This window comes from Rhinoderma darwinii (genome assembly GCF_050947455.1).
Source record: "Rhinoderma darwinii isolate aRhiDar2 chromosome 5 unlocalized genomic scaffold, aRhiDar2.hap1 SUPER_5_unloc_27, whole genome shotgun sequence".
In the NCBI taxonomy this organism is placed as follows: domain Eukaryota; kingdom Metazoa; phylum Chordata; class Amphibia; order Anura; family Rhinodermatidae; genus Rhinoderma; species Rhinoderma darwinii.
Window position 1 is genome coordinate 147020 of NW_027461784.1, and position 20434 is coordinate 167453.

Here is a 20434-nt window from a genome sequence, read left to right on the forward strand (position 1 = left end):
AGGCTCACACACTCACAGCTACACGGGAGGTGAATAAAGGCCGGAGAGGAAGCCAGACAGGATTTGCTTCTTTTGCTTGCACCACAATGCAGTGCTGAAAGAGGAGGAATCTACATAAAAACGCCTTCCTGGCAACGCCCAAATGCCCTGCTGCCATGCAGATAAACACTGGCAGCGGCAGCAAGTGCATGCCCACAGCCACCCCTTGTTCCTTCACACCTTGTATCAGCTGTAATCCAGTCCAGTCCAGTGCTGCCTGCTGAGCAGCACTGACCAACACTGCCTGGGCCCAGGCTTTTATCTCTGAGGCCCCATTATGATGTCAGAAAGCTGGCTCTGGAATCCTGAGGGCTCCACTATGACACGTGCAAAGTTCCGTCTGAACTTTATATAAGACGGTGAGGCTCAGTCAGTCACTCAGTGTTGCCTGAGAGGGCAACACTGCAACAGCCGGCCGCCAGGCTGTCTTTTTTTTGCACAGCTAGTTGCCTCCAGGAGGCCACAAGAGGGAGACAAGGGACTGCAAAATGGAAAATAGGCATCCACCAACTTTACAGACAACTTCTCCTTGCTCCTACAACCTCCATCCTTGCACAGTTTGTTATTCTTCTAGGTAACATAGTAACAAATCCAAATTGCTGCTCTCTTTGTAGGCAAGCAAGGCTTTGTTGCAACTGCAATTCTTACTTCTTCTTGAAATGTAGGGACGACAGTACATTCCATCACATCCATCTAGTGTACACAGGTAGGTCCATTGTGGCGGGCAGGCGAGCGGGCGGGCTGCTTTATTGGCTGTTTGCTGTTCCCCTACTCCACTCCACTATTTGACTGTTGTGCTGCATCAATCAATCAATCAATCAATCAATCAATCAATCAATCAATCAGTGGCTGGCTCAGGTGCAGCTCTTTAACTTACCTAAAAGGGAGGGCGGAGAGAAGACAAGGAAGGTGAATGAGGTGTTCCAATGTGAAATGCCGGAAACACAGAAACACAGACGACACACAACAAGAGGTGGCAATCTATTCATTAATTGCATTTAATCAATGAGCTCATTATCACTCATGCATTGTCCAACAGGTGTTGAAATAATGGGATTAAAAGGGGAGATCCCTTCAGAAAGACAGAAACAATAGCAAAGACAAAAAACACTTTTGGAATCTGCTTTTAGTCAACACATAAGGAAAGGGTGCACCGGTCCTGGAAATACTGCAATACCAGGTCAATGCGTGGAGTGGACAGAGCAAGCTCTATTTCCATCTCCCTGTTCTAAAAATCCATTTAATATATGGTCCCCAGATAGGGGACGTATCAGATATTAAACTGATAAGAACAGATACTACACTTGATCTTAGCCAAAAGGCCGAGAAGCGATAACCCGAACGGGCCGCGCGTTGCCCGAGCCTGCCCGATACTGCTGTTCAGCCCTTGCAGCGATTCAGCCTACTTCTAGGCAATTCCATGGGGCCCTGCAGGCTCACACACTCACAGCTACACGGGAGGTGAATAAAGGCCGGAGAGGAAGCCAGACAGGATTTGCTTCTTTTGCTTGCACCACAATGCAGTGCTGAAAGAGGAGGAATCTACATAAAAACGCCTTCCTGGCAACGCCCAAATGCCCTGCTGCCATGCAGATAAACACTGGCAGCGGCAGCAAGTGCATGCCCACAGCCACCCCTTGTTCCTTCACACCTTGTATCAGCTGTAATCCAGTCCAGTCCAGTGCTGCCTGCTGAGCAGCACTGACCAACACTGCCTGGGCCCAGGCTTTTATCTCTGAGGCCCCATTATGATGTCAGAAAGCTGGCTCTGGAATCCTGAGGGCTCCACTATGACACGTGCAAAGTTCCGTCTGAACTTTATATAAGACGGTGAGGCTCAGTCAGTCACTCAGTGTTGCCTGAGAGGGCAACACTGCAGCAGCCGGCCGCCAGGCTGTCTTTTTTTTGCACAGCTAGTTGCCTCCAGGAGGCCACAAGAGGGAGACAAGGGACTGCAAAATGGAAAATAGGCATCCACCAACTTTACAGACAACTTCTCCTTGCTCCTACAACCTCCATCCTTGCACAGTTTGTTATTCTTCTAGGTAACATAGTAACAAATCCAAATTGCTGCTCTCTTTGTAGGCAAGCAAGGCTTTGTTGCAACTGCAATTCTTACTTCTTCTTGAAATGTAGGGACGACAGTACATTCCATCACATCCATCTAGTGTACACAGGTAGGTCCATTGTGGCGGGCAGGCGAGCGGGCGGGCTGCTTTATTGGCTGTTTGCTGTTCCCCTACTCCACTCCACTATTTGACTGTTGTGCTGCATCAATCAATCAATCAATCAATCAATCAATCAATCAATCAATCAATCAATCAATCAATCAATCAGTGGCTGGCTCAGGTGCAGCTCTTTAACTTACCTAAAAGGGAGGGCGGAGAGAAGACAAGGAAGGTGAATGAGGTGTTCCAATGTGAAATGCCGGAAACACAGAAACACAGACGACACACAACAAGAGGTGGCAATCTATTCATTAATTGCATTTAATCAATGAGCTCATTATCACTCATGCATTGTCCAACAGGTGTTGAAATAATGGGATTAAAAGGGGAGATCCCTTCAGAAAGACAGAAACAATAGCAAAGACAAAAAACACTTTTGGAATCTGCTTTTAGTCAACACATAAGGAAAGGGTGCACCGGTCCTGGAAATACTGCAATACCAGGTCAATGCGTGGAGTGGACAGAGCAAGCTCTATTTCCATCTCCCTGTTCTAAAAATCCATTTAATATATGGTCCCCAGATAGGGGACGTATCAGATATTAAACTGATAAGAACAGATACTACACTTGATCTTAGCCAAAAGGCCGAGAAGCGATAACCCGAACGGGCCGCGCGTTGCCCGAGCCTGCCCGATACTGCTGTTCAGCCCTTGCAGCGATTCAGCCTACTTCTAGGCAATTCCATGGGGCCCTGCAGGCTCACACACTCACAGCTACACGGGAGGTGAATAAAGGCCGGAGAGGAAGCCAGACAGGATTTGCTTCTTTTGCTTGCACCACAATGCAGTGCTGAAAGAGGAGGAATCTACATAAAAACGCCTTCCTGGCAACGCCCAAATGCCCTGCTGCCATGCAGATAAACCCTGGCAGCGGCAGCAAGTGCATGCCCACAGCCACCCCTTGTTCCTTCACACCTTGTATCAGCTGTAATCCAGTCCAGTCCAGTGCTGCCTGCTGAGCAGCACTGACCAACACTGCCTGGGCCCAGGCTTTTATCTCTGAGGCCCCATTATGATGTCAGAAAGCTGGCTCTGGAATCCTGAGGGCTCCACTATGACACGTGCAAAGTTCCGTCTGAACTTTATATAAGACGGTGAGGCTCAGTCAGTCACTCAGTGTTGCCTGAGAGGGCAACACTGCAACAGCCGGCCGCCAGGCTGTCTTTTTTTTGCACAGCTAGTTGCCTCCAGGAGGCCACAAGAGGGAGACAAGGGACTGCAAAATGGAAAATAGGCATCCACCAACTTTACAGACAACTTCTCCTTGCTCCTACAACCTCCATCCTTGCACAGTTTGTTATTCTTCTAGGTAACATAGTAACAAATCCAAATTGCTGCTCTCTTTGTAGGCAAGCAAGGCTTTGTTGCAACTGCAATTCTTACTTCTTCTTGAAATGTAGGGACGACAGTACATTCCATCGCATCCATCTAGTGTACACAGGTAGGTCCATTGTGGCGGGCAGGCGAGCGGGCGGGCTGCTTTATTGGCTGTTTGCTGTTCCCCTACTCCACTCCACTATTTGACTGTTGTGCTGCATCAATCAATCAATCAATCAATCAATCAATCAATCAATCAATCAATCAATCAATCAATCAGTGGCTGGCTCAGGTGCAGCTCTTTAACTTACCTAAAAGGGAGGGCGGAGAGAAGACAAGGAAGGTGAATGAGGTGTTCCAATGTGAAATGCCGGAAACACAGAAACACAGACGACACACAACAAGAGGTGGCAATCTATTCATTAATTGCATTTAATCAATGAGCTCATTATCACTCATGCATTGTCCAACAGGTGTTGAAATAATGGGATTAAAAGGGGAGATCCCTTCAGAAAGACAGAAACAATAGCAAAGACAAAAAACACTTTTGGAATCTGCTTTTAGTCAACACATAAGGAAAGGGTGCACCGGTCCTGGAAATACTGCAATACCAGGTCAATGCGTGGAGTGGACAGAGCAAGCTCTATTTCCATCTCCCTGTTCTAAAAATCCATTTAATATATGGTCCCCAGATAGGGGACGTATCAGATATTAAACTGATAAGAACAGATACTACACTTGATCTTAGCCAAAAGGCCGAGAAGCGATAACCCGAACGGGCCGCGCGTTGCCCGAGCCTGCCCGATACTGCTGTTCAGCCCTTGCAGCGATTCAGCCTACTTCTAGGCAATTCCATGGGGCCCTGCAGGCTCACACACTCACAGCTACACGGGAGGTGAATAAAGGCCGGAGAGGAAGCCAGACAGGATTTGCTTCTTTTGCTTGCACCACAATGCAGTGCTGAAAGAGGAGGAATCTACATAAAAACGCCTTCCTGGCAACGCCCAAATGCCCTGCTGCCATGCAGATAAACACTGGCAGCGGCAGCAAGTGCATGCCCACAGCCACCCCTTGTTCCTTCACACCTTGTATCAGCTGTAATCCAGTCCAGTCCAGTGCTGCCTGTTGAGCAGCACTGACCAACACTGCCTGGGCCCAGGCTTTTATCTCTGAGGCCCCATTATGATGTCAGAAAGCTGGCTCTGGAATCCTGAGGGCTCCACTATGACACGTGCAAAGTTCCGTCTGAACTTTATATAAGACGGTGAGGCTCAGTCAGTCACTCAGTGTTGCCTGAGAGGGCAACACTGCAACAGCCGGCCGCCAGGCTGTCTTTTTTTTGCACAGCTAGTTGCCTCCAGGAGGCCACAAGAGGGAGACAAGGGACTGCAAAATGGAAAATAGGCATCCACCAACTTTACAGACAACTTCTCCTTGCTCCTACAACCTCCATCCTTGCACAGTTTGTTATTCTTCTAGGTAACATAGTAACAAATCCAAATTGCTGCTCTCTTTGTAGGCAAGCAAGGCTTTGTTGCAACTGCAATTCTTACTTCTTCTTGAAATGTAGGGACGACAGTACATTCCATCACATCCATCTAGTGTACACAGGTAGGTCCATTGTGGCGGGCAGGCGAGCGGGCGGGCTGCTTTATTGGCTGTTTGCTGTTCCCCTACTCCACTCCACTATTTGACTGTTGTGCTGCATCAATCAATCAATCAATCAATCAATCAATCAATCAATCAATCAATCAATCAATCAATCAATCAATCAGTGGCTGGCTCAGGTGCAGCTCTTTAACTTACCTAAAAGGGAGGGCGGAGAGAAGACAAGGAAGGTGAATGAGGTGTTCCAATGTGAAATGCCGGAAACACAGAAACACAGACGACACACAACAAGAGGTGGCAATCTATTCATTAATTGCATTTAATCAATGAGCTCATTATCACTCATGCATTGTCCAACAGGTGTTGAAATAATGGGATTAAAAGGGGAGATCCCTTCAGAAAGACAGAAACAATAGCAAAGACAAAAAACACTTTTGGAATCTGCTTTTAGTCAACACATAAGGAAAGGGTGCACCGGTCCTGGAAATACTGCAATACCAGGTCAATGCGTGGAGTGGACAGAGCAAGCTCTATTTCCATCTCCCTGTTCTAAAAATCCATTTAATATATGGTCCCCAGATAGGGGACGTATCAGATATTAAACTGATAAGAACAGATACTACACTTGATCTTAGCCAAAAGGCCGAGAAGCGATAACCCGAACGGGCCGCGCGTTGCCCGAGCCTGCCCGATACTGCTGTTCAGCCCTTGCAGCGATTCAGCCTACTTCTAGGCAATTCCATGGGGCCCTGCAGGCTCACACACTCACAGCTACACGGGAGGTGAATAAAGGCCGGAGAGGAAGCCAGACAGGATTTGCTTCTTTTGCTTGCACCACAATGCAGTGCTGAAAGAGGAGGAATCTACATAAAAACGCCTTCCTGGCAACGCCCAAATGCCCTGCTGCCATGCAGATAAACACTGGCAGCGGCAGCAAGTGCATGCCCACAGCCACCCCTTGTTCCTTCACACCTTGTATCAGCTGTAATCCAGTCCAGTCCAGTGCTGCCTGCTGAGCAGCACTGACCAACACTGCCTGGGCCCAGGCTTTTATCTCTGAGGCCCCATTATGATGTCAGAAAGCTGGCTCTGGAATCCTGAGGGCTCCACTATGACACGTGCAAAGTTCCGTCTGAACTTTATATAAGACGGTGAGGCTCAGTCAGTCACTCAGTGTTGCCTGAGAGGGCAACACTGCAACAGCCGGCCGCCAGGCTGTCTTTTTTTTGCACAGCTAGTTGCCTCCAGGAGGCCACAAGAGGGAGACAAGGGACTGCAAAATGGAAAATAGGCATCCACCAACTTTACAGACAACTTCTCCTTGCTCCTACAACCTCCATCCTTGCACAGTTTGTTATTCTTCTAGGTAACATAGTAACAAATCCAAATTGCTGCTCTCTTTGTAGGCAAGCAAGGCTTTGTTGCAACTGCAATTCTTACTTCTTCTTGAAATGTAGGGACGACAGTACATTCCATCACATCCATCTAGTGTACACAGGTAGGTCCATTGTGGCGGGCAGGCGAGCGGGCGGGCTGCTTTATTGGCTGTTTGCTGTTCCCCTACTCCACTCCACTATTTGACTGTTGTGCTGCATCAATCAATCAATCAATCAATCAATCAATCAATCAATCAATCAATCAGTGGCTGGCTCAGGTGCAGCTCTTTAACTTACCTAAAAGGGAGGGCGGAGAGAAGACAAGGAAGGTGAATGAGGTGTTCCAATGTGAAATGCCGGAAACACAGAAACACAGACGACACACAACAAGAGGTGGCAATCTATTCATTAATTGCATTTAATCAATGAGCTCATTATCACTCATGCATTGTCCAACAGGTGTTGAAATAATGGGATTAAAAGGGGAGATCCCTTCAGAAAGACAGAAACAATAGCAAAGACAAAAAACACTTTTGGAATCTGCTTTTAGTCAACACATAAGGAAAGGGTGCACCGGTCCTGGAAATACTGCAATACCAGGTCAATGCGTGGAGTGGACAGAGCAAGCTCTATTTCCATCTCCCTGTTCTAAAAATCCATTTAATATATGGTCCCCAGATAGGGGACGTATCAGATATTAAACTGATAAGAACAGATACTACACTTGATCTTAGCCAAAAGGCCGAGAAGCGATAACCCGAACGGGCCGCGCGTTGCCCGAGCCTGCCCGATACTGCTGTTCAGCCCTTGCAGCGATTCAGCCTACTTCTAGGCAATTCCATGGGGCCCTGCAGGCTCACACACTCACAGCTACACGGGAGGTGAATAAAGGCCGGAGAGGAAGCCAGACAGGATTTGCTTCTTTTGCTTGCACCACAATGCAGTGCTGAAAGAGGAGGAATCTACATAAAAACGCCTTCCTGGCAACGCCCAAATGCCCTGCTGCCATGCAGATAAACACTGGCAGCGGCAGCAAGTGCATGCCCACAGCCACCCCTTGTTCCTTCACACCTTGTATCAGCTGTAATCCAGTCCAGTCCAGTGCTGCCTGCTGAGCAGCACTGACCAACACTGCCTGGGCCCAGGCTTTTATCTCTGAGGCCCCATTATGATGTCAGAAAGCTGGCTCTGGAATCCTGAGGGCTCCACTATGACACGTGCAAAGTTCCGTCTGAACTTTATATAAGACGGTGAGGCTCAGTCAGTCACTCAGTGTTGCCTGAGAGGGCAACACTGCAACAGCCGGCCGCCAGGCTGTCTTTTTTTTGCACAGCTAGTTGCCTCCAGGAGGCCACAAGAGGGAGACAAGGGACTGCAAAATGGAAAATAGGCATCCACCAACTTTACAGACAACTTCTCCTTGCTCCTACAACCTCCATCCTTGCACAGTTTGTTATTCTTCTAGGTAACATAGTAACAAATCCAAATTGCTGCTCTCTTTGTAGGCAAGCAAGGCTTTGTTGCAACTGCAATTCTTACTTCTTCTTGAAATGTAGGGACGACAGTACATTCCATCACATCCATCTAGTGTACACAGGTAGGTCCATTGTGGCGGGCAGGCGAGCGGGCGGGCTGCTTTATTGGCTGTTTGCTGTTCCCCTACTCCACTCCACTATTTGACTGTTGTGCTGCATCAATCAATCAATCAATCAATCAATCAATCAATCAATCAATCAATCAATCAATCAATCAATCAATCAATCAGTGGCTGGCTCAGGTGCAGCTCTTTAACTTACCTAAAAGGGAGGGCGGAGAGAAGACAAGGAAGGTGAATGAGGTGTTCCAATGTGAAATGCCGGAAACACAGAAACACAGACGACACACAACAAGAGGTGGCAATCTATTCATTAATTGCATTTAATCAATGAGCTCATTATCACTCATGCATTGTCCAACAGGTGTTGAAATAATGGGATTAAAAGGGGAGATCCCTTCAGAAAGACAGAAACAATAGCAAAGACAAAAAACACTTTTAGAATCTGCTTTTAGTCAACACATAAGGAAAGGGTGCACCGGTCCTGGAAATACTGCAATACCAGGTCAATGCGTGGAGTGGACAGAGCAAGCTCTATTTCCATCTCCCTGTTCTAAAAATCCATTTAATATATGGTCCCCAGATAGGGGACGTATCAGATATTAAACTGATAAGAACAGATACTACACTTGATCTTAGCCAAAAGGCCGAGAAGCGATAACCCGAACGGGCCGCGCGTTGCCCGAGCCTGCCCGATACTGCTGTTCAGCCCTTGCAGCGATTCAGCCTACTTCTAGGCAATTCCATGGGGCCCTGCAGGCTCACACACTCACAGCTACACGGGAGGTGAATAAAGGCCGGAGAGGAAGCCAGACAGGATTTGCTTCTTTTGCTTGCACCACAATGCAGTGCTGAAAGAGGAGGAATCTACATAAAAACGCCTTCCTGGCAACGCCCAAATGCCCTGCTGCCATGCAGATAAACACTGGCAGCGGCAGCAAGTGCATGCCCACAGCCACCCCTTGTTCCTTCACACCTTGTATCAGCTGTAATCCAGTCCAGTCCAGTGCTGCCTGCTGAGCAGCACTGACCAACACTGCCTGGGCCCAGGCTTTTATCTCTGAGGCCCCATTATGATGTCAGAAAGCTGGCTCTGGAATCCTGAGGGCTCCACTATGACACGTGCAAAGTTCCGTCTGAACTTTATATAAGACGGTGAGGCTCAGTCAGTCACTCAGTGTTGCCTGAGAGGGCAACACTGCAACAGCCGGCCGCCAGGCTGTCTTTTTTTTGCACAGCTAGTTGCCTCCAGGAGGCCACAAGAGGGAGACAAGGGACTGCAAAATGGAAAATAGGCATCCACCAACTTTACAGACAACTTCTCCTTGCTCCTACAACCTCCATCCTTGCACAGTTTGTTATTCTTCTAGGTAACATAGTAACAAATCCAAATTGCTGCTCTCTTTGTAGGCAAGCAAGGCTTTGTTGCAACTGCAATTCTTACTTCTTCTTGAAATGTAGGGACGACAGTACATTCCATCACATCCATCTAGTGTACACAGGTAGGTCCATTGTGGCGGGCAGGCGAGCGGGCGGGCTGCTTTATTGGCTGTTTGCTGTTCCCCTACTCCACTCCACTATTTGACTGTTGTGCTGCATCAATCAATCAATCAATCAATCAATCAATCAATCAATCAATCAATCAATCAATCAGTGGCTGGCTCAGGTGCAGCTCTTTAACTTACCTAAAAGGGAGGGCGGAGAGAAGACAAGGAAGGTGAATGAGGTGTTCCAATGTGAAATGCCGGAAACACAGAAACACAGACGACACACAACAAGAGGTGGCAATCTATTCATTAATTGCATTTAATCAATGAGCTCATTATCACTCATGCATTGTCCAACAGGTGTTGAAATAATGGGATTAAAAGGGGAGATCCCTTCAGAAAGACAGAAACAATAGCAAAGACAAAAAACACTTTTGGAATCTGCTTTTAGTCAACACATAAGGAAAGGGTGCACCGGTCCTGGAAATACTGCAATACCAGGTCAATGCGTGGAGTGGACAGAGCAAGCTCTATTTCCATCTCCCTGTTCTAAAAATCCATTTAATATATGGTCCCCAGATAGGGGACGTATCAGATATTAAACTGATAAGAACAGATACTACACTTGATCTTAGCCAAAAGGCCGAGAAGCGATAACCCGAACGGGCCGCGCGTTGCCCGAGCCTGCCCGATACTGCTGTTCAGCCCTTGCAGCGATTCAGCCTACTTCTAGGCAATTCCATGGGGCCCTGCAGGCTCACACACTCACAGCTACACGGGAGGTGAATAAAGGCCAGAGAGGAAGCCAGACAGGATTTGCTTCTTTTGCTTGCACCACAATGCAGTGCTGAAAGAGGAGGAATCTACATAAAAACGCCTTCCTGGCAACGCCCAAATGCCCTGCTGCCATGCAGATAAACACTGGCAGCGGCAGCAAGTGCATGCCCACAGCCACCCCTTGTTCCTTCACACCTTGTATCAGCTGTAATCCAGTCCAGTCCAGTGCTGCCTGCTGAGCAGCACTGACCAACACTGCCTGGGCCCAGGCTTTTATCTCTGAGGCCCCATTATGATGTCAGAAAGCTGGCTCTGGAATCCTGAGGGCTCCACTATGACACGTGCAAAGTTCCGTCTGAACTTTATATAAGACGGTGAGGCTCAGTCAGTCACTCAGTGTTGCCTGAGAGGGCAACACTGCAACAGCCGGCCGCCAGGCTGTCTTTTTTTTGCACAGCTAGTTGCCTCCAGGAGGCCACAAGAGGGAGACAAGGGACTGCAAAATGGAAAATAGGCATCCACCAACTTTACAGACAACTTCTCCTTGCTCCTACAACCTCCATCCTTCCACAGTTTGTTATTCTTCTAGGTAACATAGTAACAAATCCAAATTGCTGCTCTCTTTGTAGGCAAGCAAGGCTTTGTTGCAACTGCAATTCTTACTTCTTCTTGAAATGTAGGGACGACAGTACATTCCATCACATCCATCTAGTGTACACAGGTAGGTCCATTGTGGCGGGCAGGCGAGCGGGCGGGCTGCTTTATTGGCTGTTTGCTGTTCCCCTACTCCACTCCACTATTTGACTGTTGTGCTGCATCAATCAATCAATCAATCAATCAATCAATCAATCAATCAATCAATCAATCAATCAATCAGTGGCTGGCTCAGGTGCAGCTCTTTAACTTACCTAAAAGGGAGGGCGGAGAGAAGACAAGGAAGGTGAATGAGGTGTTCCAATGTGAAATGCCGGAAACACAGAAACACAGACGACACACAACAAGAGGTGGCAATCTATTCATTAATTGCATTTAATCAATGAGCTCATTATCACTCATGCATTGTCCAACAGGTGTTGAAATAATGGGATTAAAAGGGGAGATCCCTTCAGAAAGACAGAAACAATAGCAAAGACAAAAAACACTTTTGGAATCTGCTTTTAGTCAACACATAAGGAAAGGGTGCACCGGTCCTGGAAATACTGCAATACCAGGTCAATGCGTGGAGTGGACAGAGCAAGCTCTATTTCCATCTCCCTGTTCTAAAAATCCATTTAATATATGGTCCCCAGATAGGGGACGTATCAGATATTAAACTGATAAGAACAGATACTACACTTGATCTTAGCCAAAAGGCCGAGAAGCGATAACCCGAACGGGCCGCGCGTTGCCCGAGCCTGCCCGATACTGCTGTTCAGCCCTTGCAGCGATTCAGCCTACTTCTAGGCAATTCCATGGGGCCCTGCAGGCTCACACACTCACAGCTACACGGGAGGTGAATAAAGGCCGGAGAGGAAGCCAGACAGGATTTGCTTCTTTTGCTTGCACCACAATGCAGTGCTGAAAGAGGAGGAATCTACATAAAAACGCCTTCCTGGCAACGCCCAAATGCCCTGCTGCCATGCAGATAAACACTGGCAGCGGCAGCAAGTGCATGCCCACAGCCACCCCTTGTTCCTTCACACCTTGTATCAGCTGTAATCCAGTCCAGTCCAGTGCTGCCTGCTGAGCAGCACTGACCAACACTGCCTGGGCCCAGGCTTTTATCTCTGAGGCCCCATTATGATGTCAGAAAGCTGGCTCTGGAATCCTGAGGGCTCCACTATGACACGTGCAAAGTTCCGTCTGAACTTTATATAAGACGGTGAGGCTCAGTCAGTCACTCAGTGTTGCCTGAGAGGGCAACACTGCAACAGCCGGCCGCCAGGCTGTCTTTTTTTTGCACAGCTAGTTGCCTCCAGGAGGCCACAAGAGGGAGACAAGGGACTGCAAAATGGAAAATAGGCATCCACCAACTTTACAGACAACTTCTCCTTGCTCCTACAACCTCCATCCTTGCACAGTTTGTTATTCTTCTAGGTAACATAGTAACAAATCCAAATTGCTGCTCTCTTTGTAGGCAAGCAAGGCTTTGTTGCAACTGCAATTCTTACTTCTTCTTGAAATGTAGGGACGACAGTACATTCCATCACATCCATCTAGTGTACACAGGTAGGTCCATTGTGGCGGGCAGGCGAGCGGGCGGGCTGCTTTATTGGCTGTTTGCTGTTCCCCTACTCCACTCCACTATTTGACTGTTGTGCTGCATCAATCAATCAATCAATCAATCAATCAATCAATCAATCAGTGGCTGGCTCAGGTGCAGCTCTTTAACTTACCTAAAAGGGAGGGCGGAGAGAAGACAAGGAAGGTGAATGAGGTGTTCCAATGTGAAATGCCGGAAACACAGAAACACAGACGACACACAACAAGAGGTGGCAATCTATTCATTAATTGCATTTAATCAATGAGCTCATTATCACTCATGCATTGTCCAACAGGTGTTGAAATAATGGGATTAAAAGGGGAGATCCCTTCAGAAAGACAGAAACAATAGCAAAGACAAAAAACACTTTTGGAATCTGCTTTTAGTCAACACATAAGGAAAGGGTGCACCGGTCCTGGAAATACTGCAATACCAGGTCAATGCGTGGAGTGGACAGAGCAAGCTCTATTTCCATCTCCCTGTTCTAAAAATCCATTTAATATATGGTCCCCAGATAGGGGACGTATCAGATATTAAACTGATAAGAACAGATACTACACTTGATCTTAGCCAAAAGGCCGAGAAGCGATAACCCGAACGGGCCGCGCGTTGCCCGAGCCTGCCCGATACTGCTGTTCAGCCCTTGCAGCGATTCAGCCTACTTCTAGGCAATTCCATGGGGCCCTGCAGGCTCACACACTCACAGCTACACGGGAGGTGAATAAAGGCCGGAGAGGAAGCCAGACAGGATTTGCTTCTTTTGCTTGCACCACAATGCAGTGCTGAAAGAGGAGGAATCTACATAAAAACGCCTTCCTGGCAACGCCCAAATGCCCTGCTGCCATGCAGATAAACACTGGCAGCGGCAGCAAGTGCATGCCCACAGCCACCCCTTGTTCCTTCACACCTTGTATCAGCTGTAATCCAGTCCAGTCCAGTGCTGCCTGCTGAGCAGCACTGACCAACACTGCCTGGGCCCAGGCTTTTATCTCTGAGGCCCCATTATGATGTCAGAAAGCTGGCTCTGGAATCCTGAGGGCTCCACTATGACACGTGCAAAGTTCCGTCTGAACTTTATATAAGACGGTGAGGCTCAGTCAGTCACTCAGTGTTGCCTGAGAGGGCAACACTGCAACAGCCGGCCGCCAGGCTGTCTTTTTTTTGCACAGCTAGTTGCCTCCAGGAGGCCACAAGAGGGAGACAAGGGACTGCAAAATGGAAAATAGGCATCCACCAACTTTACAGACAACTTCTCCTTGCTCCTACAACCTCCATCCTTGCACAGTTTGTTATTCTTCTAGGTAACATAGTAACAAATCCAAATTGCTGCTCTCTTTGTAGGCAAGCAAGGCTTTGTTGCAACTGCAATTCTTACTTCTTCTTGAAATGTAGGGACGACAGTACATTCCATCACATCCATCTAGTGTACACAGGTAGGTCCATTGTGGCGGGCAGGCGAGCGGGCGGGCTGCTTTATTGGCTGTTTGCTGTTCCCCTACTCCACTCCACTATTTGACTGTTGTGCTGCAATCAATCAATCAATCAATCAATCAATCAATCAATCAATCAATCAATCAGTGGCTGGCTCAGGTGCAGCTCTTTAACTTACCTAAAAGGGAGGGCGGAGAGAAGACAAGGAAGGTGAATGAGGTGTTCCAATGTGAAATGCCGGAAACACAGAAACACAGACGACACACAACAAGAGGTGGCAATCTATTCATTAATTGCATTTAATCAATGAGCTCATTATCACTCATGCATTGTCCAACAGGTGTTGAAATAATGGGATTAAAAGGGGAGATCCCTTCAGAAAGACAGAAACAATAGCAAAGACAAAAAACACTTTTGGAATCTGCTTTTAGTCAACACATAAGGAAAGGGTGCACCGGTCCTGGAAATACTGCAATACCAGGTCAATGCGTGGAGTGGACAGAGCAAGCTCTATTTCCATCTCCCTGTTCTAAAAATCCATTTAATATATGGTCCCCAGATAGGGGACGTATCAGATATTAAACTGATAAGAACAGATACTACACTTGATCTTAGCCAAAAGGCCGAGAAGCGATAACCCGAACGGGCCGCGCGTTGCCCGAGCCTGCCCGATACTGCTGTTCAGCCCTTGCAGCGATTCAGCCTACTTCTAGGCAATTCCATGGGGCCCTGCAGGCTCACACACTCACAGCTACACGGGAGGTGAATAAAGGCCGGAGAGGAAGCCAGACAGGATTTGCTTCTTTTGCTTGCACCACAATGCAGTGCTGAAAGAGGAGGAATCTACATAAAAACGCCTTCCTGGCAACGCCCAAATGCCCTGCTGCCATGCAGATAAACACTGGCAGCGGCAGCAAGTGCATGCCCACAGCCACCCCTTGTTCCTTCACACCTTGTATCAGCTGTAATCCAGTCCAGTCCAGTGCTGCCTGCTGAGCAGCACTGACCAACACTGCCTGGGCCCAGGCTTTTCTCTCTGAGGCCCCATTATGATGTCAGAAAGCTGGCTCTGGAATCCTGAGGGCTCCACTATGACACGTGCAAAGTTCCGTCTGAACTTTATATAAGACGGTGAGGCTCAGTCAGTCACTCAGTGTTGCCTGAGAGGGCAACACTGCAACAGCCGGCCGCCAGGCTGTCTTTTTTTTGCACAGCTAGTTGCCTCCAGGAGGCCACAAGAGGGAGACAAGGGACTGCAAAATGGAAAATAGGCATCCACCAACTTTACAGACAACTTCTCCTTGCTCCTACAACCTCCATCCTTGCACAGTTTGTTATTCTTCTAGGTAACATAGTAACAAATCCAAATTGCTGCTCTCTTTGTAGGCAAGCAAGGCTTTGTTGCAACTGCAATTCTTACTTCTTCTTGAAATGTAGGGACGACAGTACATTCCATCACATCCATCTAGTGTACACAGGTAGGTCCATTGTGGCGGGCAGGCGAGCGGGCGGGCTGCTTTATTGGCTGTTTGCTGTTCCCCTACTCCACTCCACTATTTGACTGTTGTGCTGCATCAATCAATCAATCAATCAATCAATCAATCAATCAATCAATCAATCAATCAGTGGCTGGCTCAGGTGCAGCTCTTTAACTTACCTAAAAGGGAGGGCGGAGAGAAGACAAGGAAGGTGAATGAGGTGTTCCAATGTGAAATGCCGGAAACACAGAAACACAGACGACACACAACAAGAGGTGGCAATCTATTCATTAATTGCATTTAATCAATGAGCTCATTATCACTCATGCATTGTCCAACAGGTGTTGAAATAATGGGATTAAAAGGGGAGATCCCTTCAGAAAGACAGAAACAATAGCAAAGACAAAAAACACTTTTGGAATCTGCTTTTAGTCAACACATAAGGAAAGGGTGCACCGGTCCTGGAAATACTGCAATACCAGGTCAATGCGTGGAGTGGACAGAGCAAGCTCTATTTCCATCTCCCTGTTCTAAAAATCCATTTAATATATGGTCCCCAGATAGGGGACGTATCAGATATTAAACTGATAAGAACAGATACTACACTTGATCTTAGCCAAAAGGCCGAGAAGCGATAACCCGAACGGGCCGCGCGTTGCCCGAGCCTGCCCGATACTGCTGTTCAGCCCTTGCAGCGATTCAGCCTACTTCTAGGCAATTCCATGGGGCCCTGCAGGCTCACACACTCACAGCTACACGGGAGGTGAATAAAGGCCGGAGAGGAAGCCAGACAGGATTTGCTTCTTTTGCTTGCACCACAATGCAGTGCTGAAAGAGGAGGAATCTACATAAAAACGCCTTCCTGGCAACGCCCAAATGCCCTGCTGCCATGCAGATAAACACTGGCAGCGGCAGCAAGTGCATGCCCACAGCCACCCCTTGTTCCTTCACACCTTGTATCAGCTGTAATCCAGTCCAGTCCAGTGCTGCCTGCTGAGCAGCACTGACCAACACTGCCTGGGCCCAGGCTTTTATCTCTGAGGCCCCATTATGATGTCAGAAAGCTGGCTCTGGAATCCTGAGGGCTCCACTATGACACGTGCAAAGTTCCGTCTGAACTTTATATAAGACGGTGAGGCTCAGTCAGTCACTCAGTGTTGCCTGAGAGGGCAACACTGCAACAGCCGGCCGCCAGGCTGTCTTTTTTTTGCACAGCTAGTTGCCTCCAGGAGGCCACAAGAGGGAGACAAGGGACTGCAAAATGGAAAATAGGCATCCACCAACTTTACAGACAACTTCTCCTTGCTCCTACAACCTCCATCCTTGCACAGTTTGTTATTCTTCTAGGTAACATAGTAACAAATCCAAATTGCTGCTCTCTTTGTAGGCAAGCAAGGCTTTGTTGCAACTGCAATTCTTACTTCTTCTTGAAATGTAGGGACGACAGTACATTCCATCACATCCATCTAGTGTACACAGGTAGGTCCATTGTGGCGGGCAGGCGAGCGGGCGGGCTGCTTTATTGGCTGTTTGCTGTTCCCCTACTCCACTCCACTATTTGACTGTTGTGCTGCATCAATCAATCAATCAATCAATCAATCAATCAATCAATCAATCAATCAATCAATCAAGTGGCTGGCTCAGGTGCAGCTCTTTAACTTACCTAAAAGGGAGGGCGGAGAGAAGACAAGGAAGGTGAATGAGGTGTTCCAATGTGAAATGCCGGAAACACAGAAACACAGACGACACACAACAAGAGGTGGCAATCTATTCATTAATTGCATTTAATCAATGAGCTCATTATCACTCATGCATTGTCCAACAGGTGTTGAAATAATGGGATTAAAAGGGGAGATCCCTTCAGAAAGACAGAAACAATAGCAAAGACAAAAAACACTTTTGGAATCTGCTTTTAGTCAACACATAAGGAAAGGGTGCACCGGTCCTGGAAATACTGCAATACCAGGTCAATGCGTGGAGTGGACAGAGCAAGCTCTATTTCCATCTCCCTGTTCTAAAAATCCATTTAATATATGGTCCCCAGATAGGGGACGTATCAGATATTAAACTGATAAGAACAGATACTACACTTGATCTTAGCCAAAAGGCCGAGAAGCGATAACCCGAACGGGCCGCGCGTTGCCCGAGCCTGCCCGATACTGCTGTTCAGCCCTTGCAGCGATTCAGCCTACTTCTAGGCAATTCCATGGGGCCCTGCAGGCTCACACACTCACAGCTACACGGGAGGTGAATAAAGGCCGGAGAGGAAGCCAGACAGGATTTGCTTCTTTTGCTTGCACCACAATGCAGTGCTGAAAGAGGAGGAATCTACATAAAAACGCCTTCCTGGCAACGCCCAAATGCCCTGCTGCCATGCAGATAAACACTGGCAGCGGCAGCAAGTGCATGCCCACAGCCACCCCTTGTTCCTTCACACCTTGTATCAGCTGTAATCCAGTCCAGTCCAGTGCTGCCTGCTGAGCAGCACTGACCAACACTGCCTGGGCCCAGGCTTTTATCTCTGAGGCCCCATTATGATGTCAGAAAGCTGGCTCTGGAATCCTGAGGGCTCCACTATGACACGTGCAAAGTTCCGTCTGAACTTTATATAAGACGGTGAGGCTCAGTCAGTCACTCAGTGTTGCCTGAGAGGGCAACACTGCAACAGCCGGCCGCCAGGCTGTCTTTTTTTTGCACAGCTAGTTGCCTCCAGGAGGCCACAAGAGGGAGACAAGGGACTGCAAAATGGAAAATAGGCATCCACCAACTTTACAGACAACTTCTCCTTGCTCCTACAACCTCCATCCTTGCACAGTTTGTTATTCTTCTAGGTAACATAGTAACAAATCCAAATTGCTGCTCTCTTTGTAGGCAAGCAAGGCTTTGTTGCAACTGCAATTCTTACTTCTTCTTGAAATGTAGGGACGACAGTACATTCCATCACATCCATCTAGTGTACACAGGTAGGTCCATTGTGGCGGGCAGGCGAGCGGGCGGGCTGCTTTATTGGCTGTTTGCTGTTCCCCTACTCCACTCCACTATTTGACTGTTGTGCTGCATCAATCAATCAATCAATCAATCAATCAATCAATCAATCAATCAATCAATCAATCAATCAGTGGCTGGCTCAGGTGCAGCTCTTTAACTTACCTAAAAGGGAGGGCGGAGAGAAGACAAGGAAGGTGAATGAGGTGTTCCAATGTGAAATGCCGGAAACACAGAAACACAGACGACACACAACAAGAGGTGGCAATCTATTCATTAATTGCATTTAATCAATGAGCTCATTATCACTCATGCATTGTCCAACAGGTGTTGAAATAATGGGATTAAAAGGGGAGATCCCTTCAGAAAGACAGAAACAATAGCAAAGACAAAAAACACTTTTGGAATCTGCTTTTAGTCAACACATAAGGAAAGGGTGCACCGGTCCTGGAAATACTGCAATACCAGGTCAATGCGTGGAGTGGACAGAGCAAGCTCTATTTCCATCTCCCTGTTCTAAAAATCCATTTAATATATGGTCCCCAGATAGGGGACGTATCAGATATTAAACTGATAAGAACAGATACTACACTTGATCTTAGCCAAAAGGCCGAGAAGCGATAACCCGAACGGGCCGCGCGTTGCCCGAGCCTGCCCGATACTGCTGTTCAGCCCTTGCAGCGATTCAGCCTACTTCTAGGCAATTCCATGGGGCCCTGCAGGCTCACACACTCACAGCTACACGGGAGGTGAATAAAGGCCGGAGAGGAAGCCAGACAGGATTTGCTTCTTTTGCTTGCACCACAATGCAGTGCTGAAAGAGGAGGAATCTACATAAAAACGCCTTCCTGGCAACGCCCAAATGCCCTGCTGCCATGCAGATAAACACTGGCAGCGGCAGCAAGTGCATGCCCACAGCCACCCCTTGTTCCTTCACACCTTGTATCAGCTGTAATCCAGTCCAGTCCAGTGCTGCCTGCTGAGCAGCACTGACCAACACTGCCTGGGCCCAGGCTTTTATCTCTGAGGCCCCATTATGATGTCAGAAAGCTGGCTCTGGAATCCTGAGGGCTCCACTATGACACGTGCAAAGTTCCGTCTGAACTTTATATAAGACGGTGAGGCTCAGTCAGTCACTCAGTGTTGCCTGAGAGGGCAACACTGCAACAGCCGGCCGCCAGGCTGTCTTTTTTTTGCACAGCTAGTTGCCTCCAGGAGGCCACAAGAGGGAGACAAGGGACTGCAAAATGGAAAATAGGCATCCACCAACTTTACAGACAACTTCTCCTTGCTCCTACAACCTCCATCCTTGCACAGTTTGTTATTCTTCTAGGTAACATAGTAACAAATCCAAATTGCTGCTCTCTTTGTAGGCAAGCAAGGCTTTGTTGCAACTGCAATTCTTACTTCTTCTTGAAATGTAGGGACGACAGTACATTCCATCACATCCATCTAGTGTACACAGGTAGGTCCATTGTGGCGGGCAGGCGAGCGGGCGGGCTGCTTTATTGGCTGTTTGCTGTTCCCCTACTCCACTCCACTATTTGACTGTTGTGCTGCATCAATCAATCAATCAATCAATCAATCAATCAATCAATCAGTGGCTGGCTCAGGTGCAGCTCTTTAACTTACCTAAAAGGGAGGGCGGAGAGAAGACAAGGAAGGTGAATGAGGTGTTCCAATGTGAAATGCCGGAAACACAGAAACACAGACGACACACAACAAGAGGTGGCAATCTATTCATTAATTGCATTTAATCAATGAGCTCATTATCACTCATGCATTGTCCAACAGGTGTTGAAATAATGGGATTAAAAGGGGAGATCCCTTCAGAAAGACAGAAACAATAGCAAAGACAAAAAACACTTTTGGA

General features: G+C 47.7%; 13 non-coding genes across 13 annotated transcripts; all 13 read right to left on the reverse strand.

Annotated features, from left to right (window-relative positions):
- Positions 1 to 1182: 1182 nt before the first annotated feature.
- LOC142688879 (U2 spliceosomal RNA) lies at positions 1183 to 1373 on the reverse strand. The gene has a single exon (XR_012857919.1). It is a non-coding gene; the product is annotated as a U2 spliceosomal RNA (small nuclear RNA).
- A 1300-nt stretch (positions 1374 to 2673) lies between these two features.
- On the reverse strand, positions 2674 to 2864 carry LOC142688880 (U2 spliceosomal RNA). Its single transcript, XR_012857920.1, has one exon. It is a non-coding gene; the product is annotated as a U2 spliceosomal RNA (small nuclear RNA).
- A 1296-nt stretch (positions 2865 to 4160) lies between these two features.
- LOC142688881 (U2 spliceosomal RNA) lies at positions 4161 to 4351 on the reverse strand. Its single transcript, XR_012857921.1, has one exon. It is a non-coding gene; the product is annotated as a U2 spliceosomal RNA (small nuclear RNA).
- A 1304-nt stretch (positions 4352 to 5655) lies between these two features.
- Positions 5656 to 5846, reverse strand: LOC142688883 (U2 spliceosomal RNA). The gene has a single exon (XR_012857923.1). It is a non-coding gene; the product is annotated as a U2 spliceosomal RNA (small nuclear RNA).
- A 1284-nt stretch (positions 5847 to 7130) lies between these two features.
- On the reverse strand, positions 7131 to 7321 carry LOC142688884 (U2 spliceosomal RNA). Its single transcript, XR_012857924.1, has one exon. It is a non-coding gene; the product is annotated as a U2 spliceosomal RNA (small nuclear RNA).
- Positions 7322 to 8629: 1308 nt separating this feature from the next.
- On the reverse strand, positions 8630 to 8820 carry LOC142688885 (U2 spliceosomal RNA). The gene has a single exon (XR_012857925.1). It is a non-coding gene; the product is annotated as a U2 spliceosomal RNA (small nuclear RNA).
- Positions 8821 to 10112: 1292 nt separating this feature from the next.
- On the reverse strand, positions 10113 to 10303 carry LOC142688886 (U2 spliceosomal RNA). Its single transcript, XR_012857926.1, has one exon. It is a non-coding gene; the product is annotated as a U2 spliceosomal RNA (small nuclear RNA).
- A 1296-nt stretch (positions 10304 to 11599) lies between these two features.
- LOC142688887 (U2 spliceosomal RNA) lies at positions 11600 to 11790 on the reverse strand. Its single transcript, XR_012857927.1, has one exon. It is a non-coding gene; the product is annotated as a U2 spliceosomal RNA (small nuclear RNA).
- A 1276-nt stretch (positions 11791 to 13066) lies between these two features.
- Positions 13067 to 13257, reverse strand: LOC142688888 (U2 spliceosomal RNA). The gene has a single exon (XR_012857928.1). It is a non-coding gene; the product is annotated as a U2 spliceosomal RNA (small nuclear RNA).
- Positions 13258 to 14542: 1285 nt separating this feature from the next.
- On the reverse strand, positions 14543 to 14733 carry LOC142688890 (U2 spliceosomal RNA). Its single transcript, XR_012857929.1, has one exon. It is a non-coding gene; the product is annotated as a U2 spliceosomal RNA (small nuclear RNA).
- Positions 14734 to 16021: 1288 nt separating this feature from the next.
- LOC142688891 (U2 spliceosomal RNA) lies at positions 16022 to 16212 on the reverse strand. The gene has a single exon (XR_012857930.1). It is a non-coding gene; the product is annotated as a U2 spliceosomal RNA (small nuclear RNA).
- A 1293-nt stretch (positions 16213 to 17505) lies between these two features.
- Positions 17506 to 17696, reverse strand: LOC142688892 (U2 spliceosomal RNA). The gene has a single exon (XR_012857931.1). It is a non-coding gene; the product is annotated as a U2 spliceosomal RNA (small nuclear RNA).
- Positions 17697 to 18992: 1296 nt separating this feature from the next.
- LOC142688893 (U2 spliceosomal RNA) lies at positions 18993 to 19183 on the reverse strand. The gene has a single exon (XR_012857932.1). It is a non-coding gene; the product is annotated as a U2 spliceosomal RNA (small nuclear RNA).
- Between the last annotated feature and the right edge of the window lie 1251 nt (positions 19184 to 20434).